Here is an 8907-nt window from a genome sequence, read left to right on the forward strand (position 1 = left end):
TACCGATGAGGAAAAGGTAGTGCAATAGTAATGGGCTCGGCTTGCTTGACCTTAGAATCAAGTTTTGAAACACCGTCGTCTGTCAATTTGGTGCCTCAATCGAGCCCTGACTTGACTCGATGGAGCACACTGGTTCCTCGATCGAGCCTGGGCTGAGTCGATCGAGGAACCTCAGCAGGTTCAGCTTTGTCGTTCTTTTTGCTTTTATCGTCAGCTCGTGTTTCAACTTTGTCAGGTTCTTTCTCATCATCACTAAGCTCCAAATTACCCAATCCCTTGGGATGTATGAAAGGTACCTCATCATCAGTAGTGGGCACATCATTATCAAGGCTTTGTAGGTCGGGATTTGCATATGTGGTACTGCTCCTCAGCTGAATAACATTGGCTTGTTCGTGAGCTTGTTTACCTTGAGGGGGAAGACCCCCGGCCTGTTTTGATGGATTTTGATGTGCCATCTGAGCCACCTGTTATCTAGCATCTTATTGTGGGCAATCAGCTTAGAAATTTGAGCCGTCTGCTTCTGCTGCATTGACAAAGTTTGTTGCAAAAGATTACGCAACTCTACCATCTCATTGTTCGGAGCTTGTTGAGGAGTTTGTTAAGGAGGCTGTTGATATTGATTGTTAAACTGCTGGCCTCCTTGATTTTGCCTTTGATATCCCCCTTGTGGTTGATTACCACGATTGTTGGGAGGGACATAAGTATTCTTCTGTGGTTGCAGCTGCTGCGGGTTTTGCACATTCTGACTAGACCATTGAAGGAATGGATGCTCCTTCATTCTTTCATTATAAAAGTTGGAGAAAGGTGTACCTTATGCACCTTGTCTGTAAGCCTGAAAGGCATTAACCTGCTCCAATGTGCATAAACAATCAGCTGCACTATGACCGTCTAACCCACATCTAGCACAAGACTCCTCAATTTGCTGACTCATAGCATGAACTCTTTCTTTATTACCCAATGATTGGGTAGTCTTTATCTCGGCAATCTGAGCAGAAATAGTCTCCAACTGTGCCACAAGAGCACTATCAACACCGGTTCCTCGCGTGCTCCCCCTAGGATTTCCATACCTGGCAGTATGGGTGGCAATCTGATCAATTAACTTCCACGCGGTATCATCATTGGTGTTGTCCTGAAACCTCCCATTAGCAGAAGAATCCAAAAGGGCACGATGATCGTCATACAACCCGTTATAAAACTGGTTGCAAAAAAACCACTTAGGGTGTTAACTTCGTTATTTACGCTCTTTCTATGCCTAAGAACCTTTGCTTATAGCTCACTTGAATGTATTTTATGTGCATTTCAAGGTTTTAATTCCATATAATGCTCAAATCCCGTCCTTTTGAAAGTTTGTTTCGGTTTTGGTTGTGTTTATCCATTTTTTGTAGGAAAGATGATGATTTAGCAATACTACACCCACTAAGGGAGGCCCATATGCGATACACATGACCACAAGCCCAACCCAAGACGGAATAAAAGGCTTAAGAGAACAAAAGGCTGAGTCTAGCGCGTATCCAGAAGCAAGATGCGCATCTCTTACAGGAAAGCACAAACCGTGCGCATCTAACAGTGCCTTCCTCACCTCTAAGATGCACATCTCTTACAGGAAAGCACAAACCGTGCGCATCTGACCGTGCGTATCTCAACTTGGCAGTGCGCATCTCCAGATTCGCGCAATACTCTTATTAGCTTAAACGACATTATTTTAAGTCGTTTTTACTTAATTTGTAACCTAGTATATAAGCAAAAAACTTGAGTTTTCTGAAGGAATCATCATCATATAACAACTCTTAGTGGGAGAAATAGAAAAACCCTTGTAATTTGTGACAATCCTTCAAACAATTTACAAGATTCAAGCTTTCTTTCACCAAGTTCCTCATTGTTTTCTCAATTGTTCTTGTTGTTGGTATATTTCAATTTCTCTTTCTCTCTTTAATTTCATTTGTTTACATTTGCTTACTCTTTAGTTTTGTTAAGTGGTTTATATTAGAATTCTTCTTCTAGTTGTTTGATTGTTGCTTTTCTCTCTCTTGTTCATCTTTTCCTTGTTCTCTTTTGTTGTTTTCACCCAAAGATTGAATCTTTGGGTTTGTTGTGTCAAAGATTATGTCTTTTGGTTTAATCTCTACCCATCTTAGCTTAATTTGCCTATTATCATAGTTTTATTTAATTATTGCATGATTAATTGTAGAATCCAATTTTACATCATGTTTACACTTAAAGAATCCTCCTTTATTGTTTATCTTGCTAAATTAACCATGAATAGTGAGTAGTCTTTTCACTAGGGTGTGATTAGACCCTAACATGAGTAATTTATCTAATTGAGTTCATTAAATTAGTTGTTGAGGAGGGGTTGTTGGGTTTAAACAAAGGAATCAAATTGTTGTGTCTATTTGGGAGTAATTGTCGGTTTTGACCCTTGTCCACCAACGGGAGTTGGTTAGGTTGGGATTGATCACATTACCTTGTTTTAGTCGTGTGCCGACTTGGGTTGAGCCCGGGAGGGAGAACCCAAGTGGGGTGCCTTTGTTTTTCGGTCTGAAGTTCGCCTTCGGGAGAAGGGTAGGGATGACCGGGAGTTTATCGCGGGCTTAAGCCCTTGATCTTGATGAGAGGTGAGCGGAGTGGGGCCACTTTGGCGAGCCTTGAGTCTTGAGTCGGGGGAAATCGAGTCATGAGCCCAGGAGGGAGTTGATTCGGTATCACTAGTGTCCCACCATGAGCCCGGGAGGGAGTTGGTGGGCGAATTAGAGGCGTCTCCACCCAATACACTTCTCCCTTGACAACTAGTTGAAGGAACTCATGATTTATTACGAATGTCGGTGGTTTAGTCGCTCCCTAGGTCCTTATTTATTGAGTAAAGCCGCATTGTTTTAGCTTGCTTTTATTCTTTAGCTTTTGCATTATTTATTTCTATTCAATTGTTATTTAGTTTAGTCCTTTAGATATTAATTCATCCTTGTTTTATCCGACTTAGCTAAGCATAAGAATTAGAACGATTAATATTCTCCCTAGCTCCTCGTGGGATCGACCCTCAAATAGTGTACAACGACAATCGTGCACTTGCGAGGTATAATTTGATAACCATCAAGTTTTTGGCGCCGTTGCCGGGGAGCAAAGGCTAGATATTAATTGTTTTGTTATAGTTTAGACTAAGTCATTGTTGCTTTTGCAAACCTTGGTGTGCCATCTATCTTGCTAATCTATTCACTTGAGTGTGTAGTGGATTTTAAGAATCTATTTGAAAATCCGGAAAGTACAACAATGGGTGAACCGGTTCCGATTAGGGACTACATAGCCCCAAAGCATATTGTGAATTCTAGTGTTCAAAGGCCAAGGATCCAAGACAACAATTTTGAAATTAAGAATGCTTTGCTTAACCTAGTGCAAGATAACCAATTTTGGGGAGGTCCCTTGGAGAACCCTAATGACCATCTCAATGATTTTCTTGACAATTGTGACATGTATAAGATGAATGGGATATCCGATGATTCGGTCCGTCTAAGGTTGTTCCCTAGATCACTAAGGGGAGCGGCTAAGGATTGGCTAAAGAATTGTGATCCCGACTCTTTCAAGACTTGGGAGTAGCTCTCCTCGGCCATCTTGAAAAAATACTTTCCTCCTTCAAGAACGGATAAGGTAAAGAGTGAGTTGCAAGGGTTCACTCAAGAGGAAGATGAGACTTTGTACGAGGCTTGGGAGAGGTACAAGAGACTCCAACGGTTATGCCCTCACCATGGCATATCCGAGCCCGAGTTGATCAATAATTTCTACAAAGGTTTGACACAAGACCTACGGCTATTTCTTGATTCGGGTTCGGGTAAGGGAGCCTTAGATATCTTGGGTCACAAGGCGGCAAAAGAGTTGATTGAAGAGATGGCCTCAAGGACAATGGATTGGAACAATGAAAGACGAAGAATAAAGGGTAAGGGTAAAGACTCTAATACGGTGCTCAATGTGGAAGTGAAGAGTATACTTGAGGACCTCACTCAACAAGTAGCATTATTGAACTCCAACAAGCCCTTCAACCCCAACATGAGAAGTTCATTGATATTTTGAAGGGTATGAATGTCACCATACCATTTCTTGACATGATCACCGAAATCTCTAACTATGGAAAGTTTCTAAAGGATCTTGTCACTATGAAGAGAAAGAGTGAAGGGGTACAATCCGTTAACCTCTCTCGGGAATGTAGTGCAATCCTCACTAGCAAACTTCCTAACAAACTTGAAGACCCGGGAAGCTTTTCTATTCCTTGTTCTATCCAAGGGGTAAAGATAAAGAGAGCTTTGTGTGACTTGGGAGCTAGTGTTAGTTTAATGCCTCTTTCCTTGTTTAAGAAGCTACACTTGGAAGATTTAAAGCCTTTAAAGATCTCCCTACAACTAGCCGATCGTTCGGTTAAGTATCCCTTGAGTGTGATTGAAGATGTTCCTTTGAAGGTTGGAAAACTTGTGATCCCATGTGACTTCTTTGTCATGGACATGCCCGAAGATAGCCACGGGAGGTGCTATGATAGATGTTAAGAGTGTAAAACTCTCACTCCAAGTAGGTGATGAGAAGATTGAGTTTGAACTCAACAACTCCATGAAGTCTCCTCCTATGGGAAACTCTTGTTGTAGGGTGGATATGGTGCAAGATAACTGATACGTGCATTTTATATAGTCTTTTTAGCCTATTTTATGCACGTATTTCTATGCTTTTATCGTGGTTTTATGCTACGAAATGCCCCGAATATACTACTTTGGGTTATTTTGTCTTAATTGCAGGAATGGACCATAAAGTAGTGAAATCAAGCCATTTACCGTCCGTTTTGCATGCATTTGGAGGAAGAGTAGATTTGGAGCGGAATTATAGCTGTCTTGGGATGCGTGAAGCTGTTTCGGGAGTTGAAAGGACAAGTCAAAGTCAAACTAACGTGATTAATGAGTCATTGAAGTTAGTATGCACTCGATCGAGTAGTTTTCTAGCTGATCGAGTGGTTTTAGGTCTAATAAATAGTCGATCGAGTAGTTTATCTAGTCGATCGACCAGTTCAATAATAGCATTTACTTGATCGAGCACTATTCTTGGTCGATCGAGCAGTTTTTGGCTGAGTTTGCTCGATCGAGTGGATTTGTCTACGAGCTGGGCTTTTTAGGTTTAATTCCGTCAATTAGGTTAATAAATCCTATTTTTCTTATAAATAGGAAGTCAGTATGTCATTGTAGACTCTCTCTTCTCTTCCCCTCCTGGGCTTCTCCTCTCTAATTATCTCCTAAACACTGTTACTTTGTTCTTCATTTCCGGATCGTTTAATTTAGTAATTCTTTCTTCCCTTCTCTCTCTTTAATTTAATGTTTATTGTTCTTATTTCTTTTATTCCTGTTTCTCTTATTTCCATGTCTAGCTAAATTCCGTAGTATGTTAGGATTAGGGAAGCCGTGGTAGCAATATGATAGGATTGACTTGATTAGATTAGTCTTGCGATAAGAATTGTTTTAGGCAATATAAATGTCATCAGGTTGAATGAATGCACGCAGGAGACCAATTTATCTAGTTAACCCCGACCTGGATCGAAAGATTGAAAGGGAAGGCTTGCTTAATTACAATAGGTGATACCTAATTAGGGCGAAAGCTAAGTTAGGAGACCCTAGGGCGGTTTAAGGACCGAAAGGTGACGACCATAGCTCTTCTTATCATTAGTTTAATCGACTCAGTTGACCCGATAGTGTGGCTGCCACGGTAGACCGACTCCTAGCATATTTATCTCCTTTATCTGTTAATTTCTCTCTTTCCTTTACCTCTTGGTTTAATCTCTTAATCTAGTCAAAACATTTCAAACCCCCATTAGTGACATTAGACAGATAGAATAGACAAGTAGATAGTAAACCGCCTCCCTGTGGAGATCGACCCTACTTACCGCTAACTTTTGTTAGTAGTACTTAGGTATTTTATTTTTGGTACGAAACGACAGTATCAAATTTTGGCGCCGTTGCCGGGGAGGCAACTATTTATTTATTTGTTTAATTCCGTCTGTTTTTAGCCTCAGGGGATTTTTTTTCCTTGAGGCAGTTCTTATCTTTTTCCTTGAGTGTTGTTTTAATAGGCCTTACAGGTACTACCTAGACAATTCTAGGTGAAGGATCGTCAAAGGGAAGGCTTAAGTACCTTTGACCCATCACCAATGTCCCATTATATGGCACAGCAGGTGATTTACTGCGGTAGATGTGGTTCTGCTGAGCACAATGCAGTCTTTTGCATGGCAGAAAATGACGAAGTTTACGCGTTCAAAGAAATCAATCGAGCTAGTCAAGCAGCTGTAGTTGTGCCGCCACATCCACCCTATCAATGGCCACCGCAACAAGATCTTCCTGATATACAAGAAGAAGAGATTGCGGAGTTGAAATCTTTGATGGAGACACTTGTATTCCAAGCGCAAGAATATGATAGACAATTCTTCTCGCGAGTTGATAAGCTCGAGTCTGTAATTGCTCAGTTAGCAGCTGAGATACAGATAGAAGAGATCGCGGAGCTGACATATTTAATGGGGACGCTTGTATCCAAAATGCAAGAGAGTGATAGACATATGGACGCTCGAATCCTTGAGCTGGAGTCACAAGTAGCTCAGTTAGCAGCTGAGTCGGATAATGGGAAACCAGAAGAGGTATACCTTACTGAGAGCGGTTTTTCCCATGAAGAAACCATGTTGCCCAATGCTGAGGATGACTTTTATGACTCAGACGACGAGTTTCTATCACATTTCACCACCCCACACGAGGATTTCATCGCTGTACAGGAGGAATCACTCGATCGAGTGACTAATATTGGTCGATCGAGTGATTTGCCAGGAGAAAGTGCTCGATCCAGTAATGTTTCTACTCGATCGAGTGGAAATCAGGAGGAAACTGCTCGATCGATTGACAATTATACTCGATCGAGTAGTCTGGCCATTGGGAGCTTGGATTCGTCATTTGGGTTTGATTTAGATGACGATTTTGATGACAATAATGGATACGGTGAGTCTCCCCTATTCAAAGCCGAGTTGGATGCGCTTGAGGCTGAGATTTACGGAACGAATTCCACTGAGGACGACGAAAGGACAGCTGAGTCGGTATATGCTCCTAGCACGGATGAGGTAATAAATTCCTCTGTCAGTGATTCCGACGTTGAGAGCAACCTACCTGAGGTAATTAGCGGTAATTTTATTATTGTTAATATTCAAAGTATGCTACCTCGTTTGACTCGTGCTAATTCTTATAATGATATACCCCCTCCCATGTGGACGTATAATTTGACGAATTTTCACCGTACTTGTCATGTCAAAATTTCTAATCTGAATCGGGACCTTAATTTATCATAAATTGCTCCGTCGCTCCTCTGTTTTGTGGATAAATTTAGGAGCGATCATAGGAATTTTGTTCGGCTTAAAAAGTTAAACATTTTTATTTCCTATACTTGTATTCCACTATGGTGCTACTTACAGTTTTGTGTAGCACATGCGCAGATGTATGATCTCATGCTGCGCGCTTTGAGCTGTTTTGATTGTGATTATTAGGGAGGCTCGAAGAAAAGAAGGTCGAGCTGGGACCTGACTGAAGCTAGCGCTACCCGGGAGGAAACCCGGAGATTTTATTTTACTTTTTACTTCATTTCAGTTGTAATAAATGGTTTTTATACCATAAAACTATCTCAGTATGCTTGTTTAGTTAGTTTGCGGGCTGTTTTCATTGCGTTTTTGCAGGTATACACTAGGGATTACTCGATCGAGTACTTATTGTACTCGATCGAGAGCTTTTTCTGCTATATTCACTCGATCGAGCATTTCTTTTACTCGATCGACCACCTGCAAAAAGAGAAACTACTCGATCGACTGCCTTTCTTCTCGGTCGAGCAGTTTTTGGATGCCCATTCACTCGTTTGACTTGGATTAGCTTCCTGTGACGGTTTTCCGGGCCTTTAGCAACCTCCCATGTTCACGGTCGGTTTGGGGAGGTCCCTTTATTCGCGTTATCTTGTAAGTTTTCCGCATTTACTCTCTTTCTCCTTTAGTTTGCATTTTCTTTCCATGTTTTGGTACAATGAGGGCATTGTACGGTTTGGTTTGGGGAGGTTATGCATCCATATCTGTGTCTGCATCTTGTTTTTATTTGCATTTCCCTTATCACGTTTAATTTCCGTATGCATTGTTGTTTATTTTTCATATAAAATTTAAAATCTCATAAAAATTGAAAAATTTCAAAAAAATTGAAAATTTCAAAAATTTCACGTTTATTTTAGCATATAGGTTGAGTCGGAACGGTAGATTTCAGTGATGAAATTGCACTGCATTTGTCTTTTTTGCTTAAGCCCTGCAATAAACTGTTATCTTTTAGCTTTGTCTTTTGCATATCTACGAGTTAATGTTTAATTTAGCTGAACGAATAGACTTGACCTGAAATTTTGGCAACCTACTTATATATTCTAAGGATTAGAGCCTTATAAACTGGTGACATTTGTGACCAGTTTCATGTAGGATTGTGAGTAGTTACTCCTTGCATATCATGTTCATCAATTTGCACGTATATGAAATTCAATTGCTTTTTGCCTACATACATTCGGGTTAGTGGTTGGTGTCACATGCAGGGAGGTGCTTACAATTTCCCCTTTTTTTCATTTTTACCCATTTAACTCCACATTAGCCAAATTTGCCTGTTGACCCTTAGCTACATCCAAATTTAGCCTGCCTTGTCAAGCTAGTTTAGATTATCTTTGCGGTACATAATTTATTGTGCCAAGTTTGGTTTGTATTGCATTATTTGGAGTTGGTAGAAATAAAGAAGAAGGAGGATGAATTGAAAAAAAAAAGTTGAAAGAAAAGAAAAAGAAAAGAAAAAAAAACGTGATGAAAAATGAAAAAAGAAGAAGAAGAAAGAGAAACCGAGAATAGAA

General features: G+C 40.5%; 1 non-coding gene across 1 annotated transcript; it reads right to left on the reverse strand.

Annotated features, from left to right (window-relative positions):
- Positions 1 to 3633: 3633 nt before the first annotated feature.
- On the reverse strand, positions 3634 to 3740 carry LOC141598021 (small nucleolar RNA R71). Its single transcript, XR_012523224.1, has one exon. It is a non-coding gene; the product is annotated as a small nucleolar RNA R71 (small nucleolar RNA).
- Positions 3741 to 8907: the final 5167 nt, after the last annotated feature.

Source organism: Silene latifolia, chromosome 8 (assembly GCF_048544455.1).
Source record: "Silene latifolia isolate original U9 population chromosome 8, ASM4854445v1, whole genome shotgun sequence".
Taxonomy (NCBI): Eukaryota; Viridiplantae; Streptophyta; class Magnoliopsida; order Caryophyllales; family Caryophyllaceae; genus Silene; species Silene latifolia.